At 44.6% G+C, this 18,005-nt stretch overlaps 1 protein-coding gene across 1 annotated transcript in view; it reads left to right on the forward strand.

Moving 5' to 3' along the window:
• LOC147708877 (uncharacterized) overlaps positions 1-18,005 on the forward strand; it is a 255,951-nt gene that overhangs the window by 178,752 nt on the left and 59,194 nt on the right. The window lies entirely within an intron of this gene.

Here is an 18,005-nt window from a genome sequence, read left to right on the forward strand (position 1 = left end):
CTAGAAGTTTTGCCAAGATCTTAGGTTCGGCATTCAAGAGTGATATCGGTCTGTAGGACGCACATAGGTCCCGGGGTTTCCCCTCTTTATGAATAACAACAATGGACGCTAGTCTCTGGTCTCGGGGAAGGGACCCGACATCTCGCGATTCTAGAAACATCTGACGGAGGTACGTCGCCATTTTGTCAGGACACAAGTTATACAATTCGATGGGGACGCCATTTGGGCCCGTAGCTTTCCCCGAGTGGATGGAGCGGATAGCGAGCGCTATTTAATCGGTAGAAAATTCCGCCTCCATAAGCTCTTTGTCAGAATCAGACAGGCAAGGCAATGCGATATCTCTGAGCAACAAGTGCGAGTCCTCCTCCGGTCTGTTTGAGACTGGCGCGTACACCTTTTGGATATGGTGCGCGAAACCCTCCACTATCTCAACAGGATCCACAACTCGCACTCCATCCGCTCTCTCTATTACAGGCACAACACGATTCAGTCTTTCCTTTTTGTCCAACCAGGAAATCAACTTCCCCGCTTTATCTCCAACATCATACAGTCGCCCCTGTTGCTCAAGACTCACAGCCTTAGCCGCATCAGTCACCAGAGCTCTGTAATCAAACTGTTTGAGGGACAAAGCGTGTAGTTTATCCTGTGTGGCACCAGACTGCATCTCTTCCTCCAAGTCAGTAATTTCGGTCTCCAGTCGTACAACCTCCTCATTCTTACTCTTCTTTGCACAAGCAACTGTGGTAAATATTTGATTTACCGTCCTAATTTCTATGCAGGTAAGTACTTAATTAATAATAACTCAATCGGAAAGAAAGAGGCAGAGTCCGGTGTGTTAGAGTTCTTAGGGGTTTTATTCCTTAAAAAGGAATGGTCAGACCGGATATCATGTTCCTACCACCACTGGGGTGTAGGAAGGGATAGAGCAATATTTTATTGACAATACATAGCTTATATACTTAAGTCACATTATAGAAACCAATACAGTAGGCGTAACAGCTGAGAGAAACAAGATAAAACACACACGTGGTAGTGATACGTAATTAGAAGGCGTGAACTAGGCGTGAACATAGAGGTGTGTGCTAGAAACGTCACAGGTAGGTGTCACAAGTGGGTGGCACAAAGCAGAATCTTGTAATGTCAGCAGAAATCTGAGGCCTGGATGCGCGCGCAGCTGCATGACGTGTGATTGACGTGAAACTGGAGGGTGCAGGGGACTTGACATTTACACTGGCGGAAAGAGACAGAAGTCTGGCATGTCAGATCAACTCGTACTTCTATCATATCTGATATCTGATGTTTGGGAACCATATTATCTAGAAGGAAAAGGTCTCTGGGGCAGAAGCTATTCTATACTGACTGTGAGTGCGTGTATAAGCGCCTAAGTGTCTGCATGAGAATGCGAGGGGCATGGGCCTACCATGGTAACAGAGGCTATGAATTACTTGCACGGAGACAGTGAGGCCGGGCCCTTTGCTCTGCAGCTGGGGGAATGTTTACTTAAACTAGTAGGCAGGAATGCATTTTCGAGGAGCGGAACAGATAATTCGAAGGTTGGATACAGTCTTGGCAGGCAGCAGGCTGAGCTAAGCGCCGTAAGCCGCACAGGGAGTAAGGCAGAGGTCACGGGTACAGAGACAGCCTGGGCTGAGGCTTTCGGAGTCAGAAAGCAGGAAAAAGGCTCGATGGCAGAATTCAGGGCCTACTTCGCCAGAGCTGAAAAACGTGTAAAGTACACCACAAAAAGACGTTGGCATAGCATACTTAGAAACGGAATATTCAACCCATTCAGGGTGGATCTGAAAGAGGACATGTTAACGTTGGACGCAAATGTATTTGCGTCTTCATAGCTGGCACAGGAGGGAAGTTACATGCACTTTAAGCTGGCACATGGAGACGGTGGGGTACACGTTAGGGAACATTACTTGACCATAAAATTTATATTTCCTCATTCCCTCCTTGTTCCCTACGGACCCTTCATGATATATCGATCCTCATGAATCGATCAGTCTGTTCTTGTAACATCATTTGTTCTTCTTTCTTCCTTTCACGTTTTGAGAGAAAACTGGAATGTTCAATGCACGATGTGGCACACAGTCCACAAATCGCTGGCCCACACTGTAGGCACAGGCAGCAACTGAATACTATGACAAGGGCAATGCCTAGGAAGGATAGGATCTTCCATCCCCAAGCGGTTAACGTTGTCCAGAACCAACCGGACCAAGTCCAGGTGCCTGGATTCTGATGTATCTGACTTGCAATTTTATGAAGACGTGTAATAGCTTGGTATACCGTTGGCGCGTTTTCTGGAATGAAAACACAGCAACTTGACCCGATGACCTTACAAGCTCCGCCTCTATCTGCCAAGATGACGTCAATAACAAGACGATTCTGAAGAACAACAACCCGCATGGCGGACTGCTCCTCTGTTAAGTTACCTAGGGCGGAGGCCGTTTCATTCACTACAGCTTCAAGTGTTCTAGTTAATCTGCGTATTAATTTACTATTTTGGACGGGGCCTGTGAAGAAAAAGAATCCTTTATTGAAATCTGTGTATTGCTCCCATGCCGTTTCTGTATAGTCGACAATCGGGAGATCTCTTCAGAGTCTATTCTTTACTAGATTTGTATTTCTGTGATAATCAGGAGGGGCTAGAAAAACAGGTGGCAGAAGGAATGCAATGTAACAGGTACCATCCCAATCTGGAGGTAGGCGTATGTATGCGGTATGGCCACAAACAAAGTAGGAATGACGGGTAGCTCTAAAGGAAGATTTGCCTTGATCACTGAATTCGACCACAGTAGTACATTTACTATGACCTAAGTGTACTGAACCCTTCTTACTGACACATAAATCGCCAGTGACTGGTAATACTGACATAGCAGGGAGAACTGGTGCAGCTTCGGATTCAACAGTAAGAATCATAAGGTTAATTGTATAATTACCTAATCCATATACTTCATTTTCTAGATCAGTTCCTATTCTAATGGGAAGTCCCTTCTTGTCAGGGTAACAGGCATTAAGCACAACTAAGTTCAAGTTTCCCCAAACCCAGCTCCCTTTAAAAACAGCGACATCAGGATCTAAGGAATTGATTATTCTAAACCATGCACCACAGGAGCCATTGTGAGTGAACGGGTACGGAAAAAGGGGCAGAACTCCCTTGTATTTCTGGTAGGGAGGGAGTCGGCCACATATCCAACAGTTTGTAGCATTGTTAGTCTGATGAGAGTGATGTAACATACTAATGAATGTGTTGTTGCGCAGCGCGGGTCTGTAAGATAGTTCGTGGGGAGGTAATTCACTAAAAGAATGTTCGGCAGTGACATTGTAAGCAGATTGTTCACGCTTGAAGATGGGGTAATATATAGGAAGCAATATACTCGCTACAATAATCAGAAGACTTAGAAAAAACATAATCAATAACGTCACTATACAGTGACTGCGCAGTGATTTACAATATGTACGTTTCTTGAGTTGTCTCTCTCTCTCTCTATCTCGATCTAGGGGATACATGTCAGAAACTATTTAACCGATTCACCTAGGGGAGGACTTAAACAATTAAACTGTCTGACTTGCTAGATCGAAGTTTCATGCGGTACTCCTCTTGGGGAGTTTTCTCTTGTTTGGTAACTTTAAAGTCTTTAGTATCGAGGCAGTCCTTTGAGGGGGTGGACGAGTCTGTTTCTGGCATCAGTTCATTGCATTTTTTTATATGACTCGTATGGATCCACCCCTTTCGGCCTTCCACCTTGATAGCGGTCCGTGTTGTAAGAAGGACGGTCTTCGGCTCTTTCCAGCGGGGCTCCAGCGGACTTTTCCTGTCGAAGTTCCTAATTAGCACTGTATCACCGGGACGGACATCGTGCGGCTTTACATCAGTGTTGTCGGGAAAGGCTGCGGCAACCTGTGAACGACATGATTGGAGTGCAGACATCAAGGAGGCAAGGTAATCTGTCAGCATATTACAATCAACATCGGTAATTTTCTTAGGTATGGGCGTCCCCCACATATTCGATGGTCTGCCAAAGACCACTTCATACGGGGATAGTCCTGATCTTGAATGGGCGACCATTCTCATGTAGAACAGTGCAACTGGCAGGGCGACTATCCAGTCGACCCCTTTCTCTTTACATATTTTAGCAAGGCGGGTCTTTAGTGTCTGGTTATGCCTTTCTACAAGGCCAGCGGCTTCGGGATGTCGGACACAATGGAATCTCCACTGATATCCTAGCAGCAGGGAAACCTGTTTCATCAGTTCGGATGAGAATGGCTGTCCGTTATCTGAGTATACGACACGAGGCAAGCCGTACCGTGGGAAGAATTCTCGAACCAGCTGCCTGGCAGTGGTCGGAGCAGTGTAATCTGGGACTGGATATGCTTCGGTCCAACGGGAAAGTGCACAAACAATTACGAGGACATATTTGAATCCTCGACAACGGTCCATCTGGATATAATCCATCTGGAGGACTTCAAAAGGGTGATCGGGAGGATGAAATCCACCTTGCTCTACAGGGACGCTTTTACCTGGATTGAACTGACAACAGATCATGCAAGTACGCACTTTCTGTTTTGCTGCTGCTCGTAAGTGTTTGTTGTACCAGAGATTCTGTAAACTGTCTAACATCGCTTTCTCTCCTAGATGTGCTGGACTATGTGCTGTATTGATTATGACTTGAACCATAGAGTCGGGGAGAAACCATGTAGATTTTCCCTTCGTCATCCAACCTTGATCTGTCTGGATCCCTCCTAGTTCAGTCCATTTCTTTATTTCATCTGTAGTAGCATGTGTCTGAATATCGATTACATCTAGTGTGGGATCCCTGACTGTCATACAATGTGTCGGTACTATTGTCTTTGTCACGTCAGTTGTCTGGGTGTGAGTCAATGCTGTATGTTTTGCTGTCTGGTCTGCCAGGTCGTTACCCTGGGAAACAGAATCCGTAACTTTAGTATGTGCTTTACACTTCATGACGGATATGCCTGAAGGCAGATGTATTGCTTCTAACAGTGCTTGAATGAGGGGACCGTGTTGGATCTTGGCACCGTGAGAGGTCAAGAAACCTCGTTCTTGCCATAACATTCCGAAGTCGTGTACGACTCCGAACGCATAACGGGAATCAGTGTATATGTTAACATTTTTGTTCTTGGCTAGTATACAGGCTCGGGTCAGAGCAATAAGCTCTGCCGCTTGAGCGGACAGTGTCTCAATACGATATGTTTCTTTAACTTCAGTTTCAGTGGTCACTGCATATGCGGCCACTAATTCTCCTGTACTTGTTCTCATACATGAACCATCCACATAAAGTGTCAGGTCTGGATTTGTCAATGGGACATCGGTTAAGTCTCGTCCGGGCTTTGTTACTGCATTAATGATCTCTATACAATCATGCGGGGCTGGATCTGTCATAATTGAAGGTAACAATGTTGCGGGGTTTAGAATGCTGCAGCGCCTGATTTCTATGTGTGGCTGGAATAGCGTCAATTCATAACCTGTCAGTCGTGCTATAGTCAAGTGTTGAGTCTGAGTTCTGTTTAAAAGAACCTCTACAGAATGTGGAACTTGTACTGTTAATTGATGCCCTAAAACAATTGAGTCGCTCTGTCTGATTGCTAGTGCTGTTGCTGCTACTGACTTCAAGCACGCAGGGAGTGCCTGGGCTACTGAATCCAATGTACTTGAAAAATAAGCGCAAGGCTTATGTGAACCTGCTTGATCTTGAGTGAGGACAGACAACGCTGTACCATCACGTTCTGTAACAAAAAGTGTAAAAGGTTTGCTGTAACATGGTGTCGCTAAAACTGGTGCTTGGCATAAAGTTCTCTTTAATTCCTCAAAGGCCTGTGTATGTTCCTGAGTCCAAGGAAGGACAGTCGAAGTCGCTGCCTCCTGTGTTGTCAACTGAATGAGTGGTTTAGCTAGAAATGCATACTGAGGAATCCATTGTCTGCAGTACGAGGTGAGGCCTATAAAGGCCCGCACTTCCTTTTGTGTCTGGGGTTGTGGCATATTTACAATTAACTGGATACGGTCAGGAGTGAGCTGTCTCCCCACTTTGGACAGCAAGTGACCCAAGTACACAACTTGCTGAACACAGAATTGTAGCTTCGAAGGAGACACCTTGTGTCCCTTGTCGGCCAGAAAATGTAAAACTGTCAGTGATGCTTGTTCACATTCGGGCTCACTTCGTGCGGTGATCAGCAGATCATCGACGTATTGCAGTAAGGCGGTGTTAACTGGCAATTGAATACAATCTAGTTGTCTTTTCAGTGCTTGACTATAGATGCTGGGGCTTTCTGTGAATCCTTGAGGTGCGCGTGAAAATTTGAAACTTCGTCCATTTAAACTGAATCCGAAGAGGTATTGGCTCTCTGGGTCAATAGGCACACTGAAGAAGGCGTTCTTGAGGTCAATTACAGTAAAGAACGTTGCTTCAGAATCAATAGCAGTCAATAGGGATGAGATGTCGGGAACCACAGGGTACTGTGGTACAATGCATTTATTCAGTTCTCGTAAATCAATCACCAGCCGATATACTGGCGGTGCATTGGGATCAGTACGTTTAAGAATCGGAATGATAGGGGAATTACAGATATTGGAGTCGGTCTCTACGACCACTCCTTGGGCAATGAGCTCTTCAATGATTTCCAGTAAAGCCACTACAGCATCGGGTGGTAACTTGTATTGTCTGATTCGTGGTAGAACAACACCTGGTTTCAGTGTAACACGGTATTGTGTAATGTGCATGCAGCCTACATCGGTTGGGCCTTGTGCCCACAAGTGATCTGGTACATTTTTCAATCTGACATCAAACTCTCGTAATACATAGTGACCCTTGAAATCTCGCAAAAAGAGTCTAACTCCTTCCGGAGAACAACATATCACTGCTCCTAGAGCCTTCAATGTTTTAATACCTAACAGATTTTCTGGACATGATTTCGTAAGTAACAAGTCTGTAACACGTGATAATGGACCCACAGCCAGGGGGACGGGTTTCGATACCTCATTTACAATAGGTTGTCCTGAAAAACCAAGGGAAACATTCTGTGAGCCTGAGAGGGGTGCCCCTGGGACTTCATCATGGCTGATTGTTGTGCGACTTGCCCCTGTGTCAATTAAAAACTTTCTGTCTTTTCCCAATACTTGACTGTGTACATAAGGACCCTCTTGATCTACAGGAATCCCAATAAGAGGCAAGCCACCCTCCCTCTCTAGGCTGTTTCATGTGTATCGTGGATAATCGGGGTAATCAGATTGGGCATACTGGTACATCTGTTGTGAAACTTGCTGAGTTGCAGCAATGGGCTGTGGCTGTGACTGTGGTACCGCTACTGTCTGTGCTGTATGTGATGAAACATGCATAGGCTGTGTATTCTGCATAGGCTGTATATTCTGTGAAGTCTGTTGCTGACCCTGGTCGTGTCTAGGCGGATGCGGTCTTTCTTTAGTTTTACCTGTTGCTATATTGTGTTTTAGAACTGGACATTCATGTACGTAGTGACCTGGCTGCTTGCAATAGTTGCATGTCCCTTTAACGGGAGCTGCTGCATTACCTGTCTGGGTCGTACCCTTTCTCTGGCCGTCGGCTGGAACCGACTGGGCCACTAACATTTTCATTTTCGTGTCTTTCATACGTTTCTGTTCATGATCCTGTTCTTCTCTGATTCTATTCTGATGGTATTGTAACATCTGTAACGGCGTATTTGCTTGCCATGTACTTTCAACTTTATATACACGGTTCTTGACTGATGTCAGGGAATTCTCTACTAACTTTGATACAAAAAGATGCGGGTACGACTCGCTACTTGGTTTAAGGCCACTATTAATAAGGAAACATTTCTCGAATCTTGAATAGAAGTCACTAGTATCTTCATCGTGTTTCTGTTTACAGGCTGAGATTGCGTCCCAGTCTTCCTTTCTAGTTGTCAGTAATCTTGGCAGAACCTGTACTATCAAACCTGGTAATGCTTTAGTTTTCTCCCCAAGGCCTAGCCCTGGGGTACGAAGTTTCTCCTCGTCTTCTATTTCTGCCCATACAATCTTTTTGTGCTGAATCATATAGGTACCTGCTAATTTCTGCTCGTCTGGGGATAGGTTCAGGAATGTCTGCGCCACTGTGTCATCATTATATATATTAGGATTGTCAGCCCATAATACTGCTGACCGGGCTAGTTCTTGTTCATCCATAGAATTGAGTACATGGTACCCCATTCGTTCTCGAAGCATTTTGTCAGTCTCTTGGAACTGATGTTCAGGAGAATTCGGTTTTATTATGCCAGAGAGAAAAACTCTCTTGCTTTCTGGACGAATGCCTTTCCTAAGATAAGTTCCCTTACCTACATACGCTATCGTATCTGTAGTTTTTTCTGGTTCTTCAGGTTCTTCCTCCTCCTCGGAGGAGGAGTTTTCTTTTTCTTTTTCGTGTATTTCTATTACTGCTTTTCTTATTTTCTTGTACATACTAGATATACAATTCACTTTATCATGTTTTCCTTCTGCTATATTTTGACCCCACTTGTTTAGTGCTTCCATGTCATCATATTCTGTTTCTGGCCTGTCTCGTTCTCTTATTAGACAATTTATGAAAAAACGTAATATATATGCTTTAGTTTCAACTTTCTGATGTTCCAGGGCCTCCTTAATACTTTCAGGATTTTCCCCAGTCTGGACAAAATGATATATTTTATCTAGATGATCAGTCATCCCTGAGAATAACGTTAGGTAATCTGTAGCTTGTCGTAAGCGTAGTGATGCTAATAACATTCTATCGTCTTTACCTGGTACTGGATCATATCTGCAAGCTGAAAGCGGTACTTTGAGTATGTCAAGACGGGGTGATTGGAGCGTAAGGTGGTTCTGCATGTCCCTAAGGTGTAATCTGTGTGTTGCTGGCGGGGTCTGGTGACCCCCGGTCGCACCTCCTGAGGCAGAGGCTTGGGCAATATCCCTCTGTGGAGTCTGTATATGTACTTGAACTTGTCTCTTAGTAGGATCAGGTAAAAACGGATTTGGCATCTTAACCTTAGGTGTGAGAAGTGGTGGAGCTGGAGGAGGAACGACAGGCTGTCGGATGGGGGAACTTTGTTGCGGTAATGGCGGGATATGGTCTGGAGGCGGGTTGCCACCTCCGTCCCCGTCACCGTCGGTAGGCGGGGCGCGTGAATTGGAGTAAGCGGGTGCTACATCATCTAGATAGGAATTCAGAAATATGTCTTTAGTAGTCCTGTGAGTTACTTTAGTTGGGACCAATGGTGGTGGCAGATCTTTCGGTATTTCTGAAGTGGCTTCAGGCGAACCCTCGGCCACTAGATACATGCCATTTACAAGATTGTTTCGTGCGCGGTCTACTTGTTCTGATTTTACTCGGATCCCTTCAGTAACTAATTCGTTTTCTCGGGCTTTATCTGATTCTTCTCTATGTCTGTCTTCTCTACGGAGTGCTTTTTCAGCACGTTTATGTGATTCTTTACGCCAAAATTCTATGGCGTCTTTCTGAGATTGTCTGGCTTTCTTTTTCCATAGTGCTTCTTCTACCTTTATGATGCACTCAGCATCCCATGTTCCGGTAACAGGCCATCTGTGTCTCTCGTCTAGATGCTTAGTATAATCGGCCCATAAATCTAGATACAATATGGCATCTAAGCCATGTTTCTGATACATGAAATTTCCAGGAGTGTCCCTAGGGGGGATAGGAATTTCTTCCTCTAGTATCCCTTTCCTAGTTCCTATCTGCTTTAACTTATTGAAAAACGGCATCTTGTTTACTTAGTACTGAATGCTCAATCCTTGCTACTTAACTCTGAACACAGCTAGTTACACAAAAACACAATAATGCACATTAAAAACAGTCACTCATACCACGACATTAATCACATGAAAGACATTTGAGACATATATGACTACCCCCCTATACTAGATGTACTGCTAAACGGCACAGATACACTGCTAAAAACAGTGCAAGAACTGGAATAACTGATATACTGCTAAACAGTACAGATACACTGTCTAAAACAGTGCAGACCGAATTTGTGTACCCAAACCCGTCTTTACCGGATACATAATAATGCACCCGTCTAGATACGTCCCAGCAATGGTACTCACCGGGAAGCACGGAAACAGAAGGCCTCGGAAAACTCGACTGGACTGGACCGGACTCGACTCGACTCGACACGTGGATACTTCGGAAACTGGTGGGCCTCTTGACACCTCGGACCTTGCTTCTTTCGGCTAGGCTCTGGTCGGGATCCTCCGCACTCCTCACCGCCTCGTCTGGGTGCTGATCGCAGTCTTCGTCACCTCCGTGGGCCAGAGGGAGATACAGGAAATCCTGCCAGTACGCGTAGTTCCGTCTAACTGATGGCAGGGGACAGAGCTTGCAACGCACCAACCGGCGCGTGGGGTGGGGGAGGGGTCCCTGTTCGGGCGCCAGAATAATGTGGTAAATATTTGATTTACCGTCCTAATTTCTATGCAGGTAAGTACTTAATTAATAATAACTCAATCGGAAAGAAAGAGGCAGAGTCCGTGGTGTTAGAGTTCTTAGGGGTTTTATTCCTTAAAAAGGAATGGTCAGACCGGATATCATGTTCCTACCACCACTGGGGTGTAGGAAGGGATAGAGCAATATTTTATTGACAATACATAGCTTATATACTTAAGTCACATTATAGAAACCAATACAGTAGGCGTAACAGCTGAGAGAAACAAGATAAAACACACACGTGGTAGTGATACGTAATTAGAAGGCGTGAACTAGGCGTGAACATAGAGGTGTGTGCTAGAAACGTCACAGGTAGGTGTCACAAGTGGGTGGCACAAAGCAGAATCTTGTAATGTCCGCAGAAATCTGAGGCCTGGATGCGCGCGCAGCTGCATGACGTGTGATTGACGTGAAACTGGAGGGTGCAGGGGACTTGACATTTACACTGGCGGAAAGAGACAGAAGTCTGGCATGTCAGATCAACTCGTACTTCTATCATATCTGATATCTGATGTTTGGGAACCATATTATCTAGAAGGAAAAGGTCTCTGGGGCAGAAGCTATTCTATACTGACTGTGAGTGCGTGTATAAGCGCCTAAGTGTCTGCATGAGAATGCGAGGGGCATGGGCCTACCATGGTAACAGAGGCTATGAATTACTTGCACGGAGACAGTGAGGCCGGGCCCTTTGCTCTGCAGCTGGGGGAATGTTTACTTAAACTAGTAGGCAGGAATGCATTTTCGAGGAGCGGAACAGATAATTCGAAGGTTGGATACAGTCTTGGCAGGCAGCAGGCTGAGCTAAGCGCCGTAAGCCGCACAGGGAGTAAGGCAGAGGTCACGGGTACAGAGACAGCCTGGGCTGAGGCTTTCGGAGTCAGAAAGCAGGAAAAAGGCTCGATGGCAGAATTCAGGGCCTACTTCGCCAGAGCTGAAAAACGTGTAAAGTACACCACAAAAAGACGTTGGCATAGCATACTTAGAAACGGAATATTCAACCCATTCAGGGTGGATCTGAAAGAGGACATGTTAACGTTGGACGCAAATGTATTTGCGTCTTCATAGCTGGCACAGGAGGGAAGTTACATGCACTTTAAGCTGGCACATGGAGACGGTGGGGTACACGTTAGGGAACATTACTTGACCATAAAATGTATATTTCCTCACAACCAATGACAAAGTTTGGCCACGGATTACCGTCTTGAAGGCCTCCCATAGTGAAATGGAGGAAGACACCGACCCCACATTTTCAGCGAAGTAAGGATCAATAGACTTAACCACACCCGCCCTGGTTCTAGGATTACGAACGTGCCAGGGATTAATCGGAGCCACCCGACCCTCCGCTCCCAGCTGTATATCAATAGAGAGCCACAGTGGGGAGTGGTCCGAAATACCCCTGGCCAGGTGTCTAACCTCTCTCACCGAGATGGCCTGAGCCGCCGGCATAAGGACGTAATCAAGCCTAGCAAGTCTTCCGTGTGCGCCCGAGTGAAAGGTGTATTGTGCCTGTCGGGGGTGCATCAGCCTCCAACAATCCACCCAACCCAGTGTCTCCAGAAAGTTACCCAGCCAAGATTGTGATCTTGCAAGATCCCTAGGGGGGCTGCGGTCCTCTCTACCACAGACAACAGAATTGAAGTCTCCCCCACAACCAAAATACTTTGGTGGAACCCCAACACCACCCTTCCCAAATCAGAAAACGTCATAGTTTGTAAACCTGGCGGGACATACACGGAGAGTATGGAGATCGTCTTCCCTCCCACCTGCCCACGATAGCAGCATATCGCCCCCTATCGTCTAGTATAGTATCATCTATTTCAAGGGGGAGGGAGTTCCTGACAAGAACGCAGTCCCCCTCGACCCCGTAGTGAATCCCGAGTGCGCCACCAGACGATAACCTCGCCTATTCATTGCATGGGATGTGTTCCCTATCAAATGTTTCTCCTGTAGCAACACTACATCAGGGGAAAGATGTTTCAGAAACTGCAATACTATCCCCCGCTTTGTCCTGTCCCCCAGACCGTTGACATTCCAACTTAGGACCCTCAGCCCCCTACCCCCCATCCCTGAGATGAAGACAAATTCCCTCCCACAATGAAACAGACACCAAAGTCAAAATATGCAGTAATACGTTGCTTCAAAACAAACCAACACAAAACAAAGTTCCCCCCACCACCCCCAAAGAAATTCTCCGAACACCCCCTCCCACCCTGCACCCCTGCATTAGACCAAAAAGCCACCCCAACTTGCAGTGTGCCTGTCGCCCTAGCATAAAACTAATCTACAAAAAGAGAAAAAAAAACCCTGACGGAGGAAGAGTCCTAGTTTCCCTACCGCCTCAGGGTATTTACAGATATATGTACAAAATCAAAAAAGTCATCAAACCACTGCTGCAAAGTCCATATTCCACGCGTGCCGGTCGTCACTCACTCCTCCTGCTCCGATGGACCACCGTCAGCGCCCCCCGATTGCTCCCGGAGGTCTCGATGCGTTGGTAAAGTGTCGAGTCAGTCGCTAACGACCTCGGGCCGATCAAACAAGACTGCCCGTTCATTGTATTCGATGCGTAGTCGAGCAGGGAAGAGCATAGCGTATTTCAAACCCATGTCCCTCAGTCTCCGTTTCACCCCCATGAATCCCATCCTCTGCTTTTGTACAGACTGTGTGAAGTCCGGGTAGAAACCAATAGTCACATTCTCAAATTTCGTGGGGGTTTTGGCCAGCGACGCCTGCAGGATAGCATTCCTGTCCCTGAAGTTAAAGATCCTGGCTATGATGGGCCGTGGAGGGGCGCCCGGTTTATGTTTCCCACCCGGGACTCTGTGGGCACGCTCAACCGCAAAAAAGTTGCTGAGGCCCTTAGGGGCCAGATGGTTCAATATCAGGTCCTCTACAAAGAGATCCGTCGTTAATTCAGTGGAATTCTCTGGAACCCCGATGATACGCACATTGTTGCGCCTAGCTCGACTTTCGAAGTCATCCAGCCGGCGGGCAAACAGATCATTAGAGGACCGCAGATTAAGAGCTTCTGTTTGGAGATCGGACATGTCGGTCGTGAGACTGGCGGTCTTGATATCCAAAGACTTGACCCGTTCATTGGTCTTCGCCAGATCAGTCCTGATCAAGTTGACATCAATAGCCACCGTGTCAAGCTTTAAAGCCAATGTTTCGTATTGGTGGCCCATGGATGTGTTCATGCCGACATGGCGCCCATGACGTCTCGTAGGGTCAATTCTTCCGTCGCTGAGGAGCCATCTCCAGTCTCGTCCAGAGCTTTACCAACACCACTGGGGGATCCTTTCGGATGAGTGTAGCGATCCATGATATTGGATGGGATGGCACACCCTCGAAGCGTGACTTTGGTGGTCCGCTTCTCGCTTTCTGGCTTGCTCGCCATATTGAGTGACGCACCCCGGAGGGGCCTTTGGGATCTGGTGTGAATGGCTCCTCACAAATCTGACTTGTAAAGTCTAGAGACGAGGCGCAACAGGCAAGCGCACACCCAAAGTTAAACCATGAGCCAACAGAGTCAGATGGCGGCTGGTTGCAGTAGACAAGGACCAAAAACGAAACCGAAAGTACTTCAGGGGCACCAGTCGACTTCCACTGGCCGTTGTTGTTCAATTGCCACCTGGGTATCTCGGGGACTCGAGTTTCAGCTTCTACTGTACTTTTAGATATACATAGTACTACCTTACCTCAACAGGCCTTAATTACTATTTGTTATCCTGTGCTAAACTTACGATAGTTCGGGCATGGATATCGCCACAGCCGCCACATATCATGCAGTGGTGGTCTTTGGTCAATGAAATACATAACATGGAAGCAGGAATAGCCCGTATCAGGGGTACTAGGTCTTTGCTTAAATTTGAGAAAATATGGGGCAAATTTATTTAAAATCTTTTACAAAGTAGATCTTTCTTAAAATGGTATGAAGTTTTTGCTAAGCATTGTGTATTTCTCTTATTCTTTTATAATGTATTTTTTCCATTCTGTACATATTCATGTATAGACATCGATGGTATATATGCATTGTTTTTGTTTGGTTTTCAATTTGTGCTGACAATAAAAAATAAAAAATAAATAAAAAGGAAATGTTACTGAAATGTTTTGACGTTATATGCATTCCCCTGAAGTGTTACCTTGATGACCATGCTTACAGGAAATGTTTCCTAGAAAGCCCCTGAATAGCAGAAGTGTTGTTTTTCATTGAATTGTTGCAGAGGAGGTGTTACCTACTACACTAACTTAGTGCCTACGAAGTGCTACCTGCCCGAACTACAATGAGATAGAGTCTTGGTTTCTTAAACAACCTGTTGTGGTGTCATTCTATTGCGTGCAAGTTACTGTCTCAGTGCGAGTGTGTGCTGCACCACTGCTTTACACATTGCCTTCGGGTGCCTTCCTGCCTCGTGCCAAGCTGCCATGTCAGAATTGGTGACCCCAGTTCTAACACAGATGTTAAACAGGTTTCCATCAGCATGGACCAAAACTTAGAATCCTGCTGATAAGCTGAGGCAGGGATGCCACTGGTGCCCGGTGCAGCATCAGCTCTGCTTTTCTGGATCAGGCTGGCTATCCTTTTGGCCGTAAAAGATGAAGCATAATGAAAGTTTTGTGCATCTGTTAGCCGAGGCATTCCATGGGATGGATTGGTCTTACTTAACTGAGAGGCAGGTTGGCACCTTCTGATTTAGTTTCATAGAAAGTACTGATGTTTTGTTCCCATTTAATTCAGTGGTATCTGTCTCTCTGCTAAAACTGTTGATCATCATCCAGAACTCCTTTGAGTTTTTGTGCCGGTAGAGCTCGATCTGCAATCATTTCTCATATCTTTGTTTAGCTTGCCAACTTTGTTTTTTATAGGTGCTGTGTAGGATATATATTTTGTCAGGTTGGACAGTCCTCAGTCTGGATTTGAGTGATTGTATCATTTAATTGAGGGATCTTAAGGTCCTTTGTGAACCAGGGTGCCTTTGGCCATGAGGTATTTCTTCTCCATTAGTTTTGGATTCTTTAGCACACTTTTTTTTAGGTAAGCCTTGTTGTGGGCATGATGCAGGTTTCAATACACCCTCCTCATCTCATGCACACTATTGGTGACTCGTGCTCTTTTCTTTGTCTTTTTTTATGTTGCTTTCCTCTAAATGTCTTTTGACAATCAGTCCTGATGATGGCCCTGGTCAATTAAACCTTAGGGGTTGAAACGTCGACTTTTTTATTTTCATAATATGGACAGTCTCATTTGGTTAAACACCTATTTTTCATACTTGAAAAGTTGCAGTTGAAGGAAATATCTCTACATATATTGTTCTTTAAATGAAGCCTATTATTTTGGATGTCATGTCTTTTATTTTTGTATAGCACCTAATTCTCAACAATTCTTCACTGCATCGTTAAACATTTTTGCACTGCGCCGTTGTAACTCATTGTGATTGTGATTTGCATATCTAAACTTATTTATTGAACCTTGTGTTGTGTGCAGCTATTCATTTCATTATTTTCTTTTAATACACTTTGGTTTACCTGTTTCTTTTTCTTCTCCCAGGTCAACCCATTGTTTGACATGTTCATTTTATTTTAGCATCACATGGAACTTATAGCACTTTATGTAGCATGGTGCATGCACTAGCTACTCATATGATCAGCCCTGGATGTTATCCTTATAACTTCCCTTGTTTCCCCTACAAAACGTTAAATAGTCTACCTCTCCCAACCCCTGACGAAGAGCAGCAAGCTTGAAATGCCTTGGGGATTACCACTGTAATTATCTGACAACTAGACCAGAGATTAAACATCACGTTGTGATCAAATACTGTGGAACTGTAAACATTCCCAAAATGAATGAGAAGTGAACTGGTTTTATCCTAATACGACTATCTCCACAATTTTTCTAAAAAAGCCTGGATAAGTGTTCTTTTTGGTGTCTAGCTTATGATACCCCAAAGAGGGATGAAGCATCTAAAAGACATTCAAACATATTAGATAAATACATTATAGTACTGGAACACGTTTCTTTCCTTCAAATTGCGTTTTGCCTAAGTAAAAAAACTCAAAGATGTTTAAATCGTTTCATCACTGTTGACGGTGGTAGTTTTGTGAAAATATGAACAAAAAACCAACCACAACATATATTTCCTGCATGGTTAAAATTTTCACATCAATGAATTAAAGTGGTCTATCTTTGATAGGCATTATTAAAAACTAAAAGTATTTGTTCAGAAAAAAAGAATAGGGGAAATAAAGGGTTGTTGCTTAAAGCGTCCAAACTATAAAATATGCCAAAACCTACCCTAATGAAACCCAAGAGAGTGGAACTCAAATGTGGATGGATCAGGAAACAGATGTGAAAGCTCACGTATAAGTCTAAATCTTGCCACCTAGATACAAACACTTTTTTAAATGTTTATTCTTAGTATTTGTATTTTGGGTATAATTAGTAAAGGCACTAACCTACTACAACTAATCGAATGCCCATTGTTAAGTAATTTCTAAATGTCAACACAAAGGTCGACACAAATTTCCTTGTCAACACAAAGGTTATTGCTATCTATTGGAAGTGACGTGTCGTTTATGTAATAGCAGAACTGCATGAAGGTTAATAAAAATTAGAACATAAAAAAAGAACTGACACCACGCTTTAAAAGAAGGATTAGTGATACAACTTCAAGTATGATGCATTGGTATTTGTTATGCTTAGTTAAGGATTGCCAATATATAAACACAGTAAATTTGATGGCACTCATGTAGTAGAACATGAGGCAGCACCTGCAAGAACACACAGCTACTGTGAAGAATCAAAAGTAGAGTTTTAATTGGCTTTCTACCCAAGCAGAGAGCAGCAATTAACAAATCTGCATAAAAGAGTCCTGAAAATGAAGTATGTTGCGCCACTTGATAATTTTCTTAGAAAGTAAAGGTAGAAACTGAGATAAAGCTCTAAAAGTCTATGGGGCATATTATCAATCCCATTTTCGCCGCTTTAGCGGACGATTTCGGCCAAAAAGACGCAATTTAAAGATTGCACTATCTACGTTTAAATCTACTAACGTTTCTCACAATGTCTGCATGATTAACGTGACAAGCACAACTTCGCACTATTAACAATGCGGCCCCAGCGATAAAACAAACTGCGCTAACCGCGGTTATCACATTAAGTTAACGTCTGCTTTTTCTTTTACTTAGCTATGCTGACAATGGTAGGTGGATCGCCATGTTACGACCACACTCCCCTATCAGCAAGCATCTCCATAATCATCGCTGGATTTCAGTCGATATTTCTAGTTCTCACCGGCTATCGCTGGAATTACATCCCCTGTTCGCAAAGCGCGGATAATACACCGCTAACACAACGATGTAATTCAGCGATAGACGGCGATAAACAGAATAGCGCTATGTGCACGCTTAGCGATGTTTATCGATCTTCTTTGATAATATGCCCCTTTATTAGTAATGGGTGCACACAGACTACTTTTTCAATTAGGTAATGTGCTCTTGTGGGTTAATTTTTTTAATACTCTGGGG

The sequence above is a fragment of the Lissotriton vulgaris genome, chromosome 6 (genome assembly GCF_964263255.1).
Source record: "Lissotriton vulgaris chromosome 6, aLisVul1.2, whole genome shotgun sequence".
In the NCBI taxonomy this organism is placed as follows: domain Eukaryota; kingdom Metazoa; phylum Chordata; class Amphibia; order Caudata; family Salamandridae; genus Lissotriton; species Lissotriton vulgaris.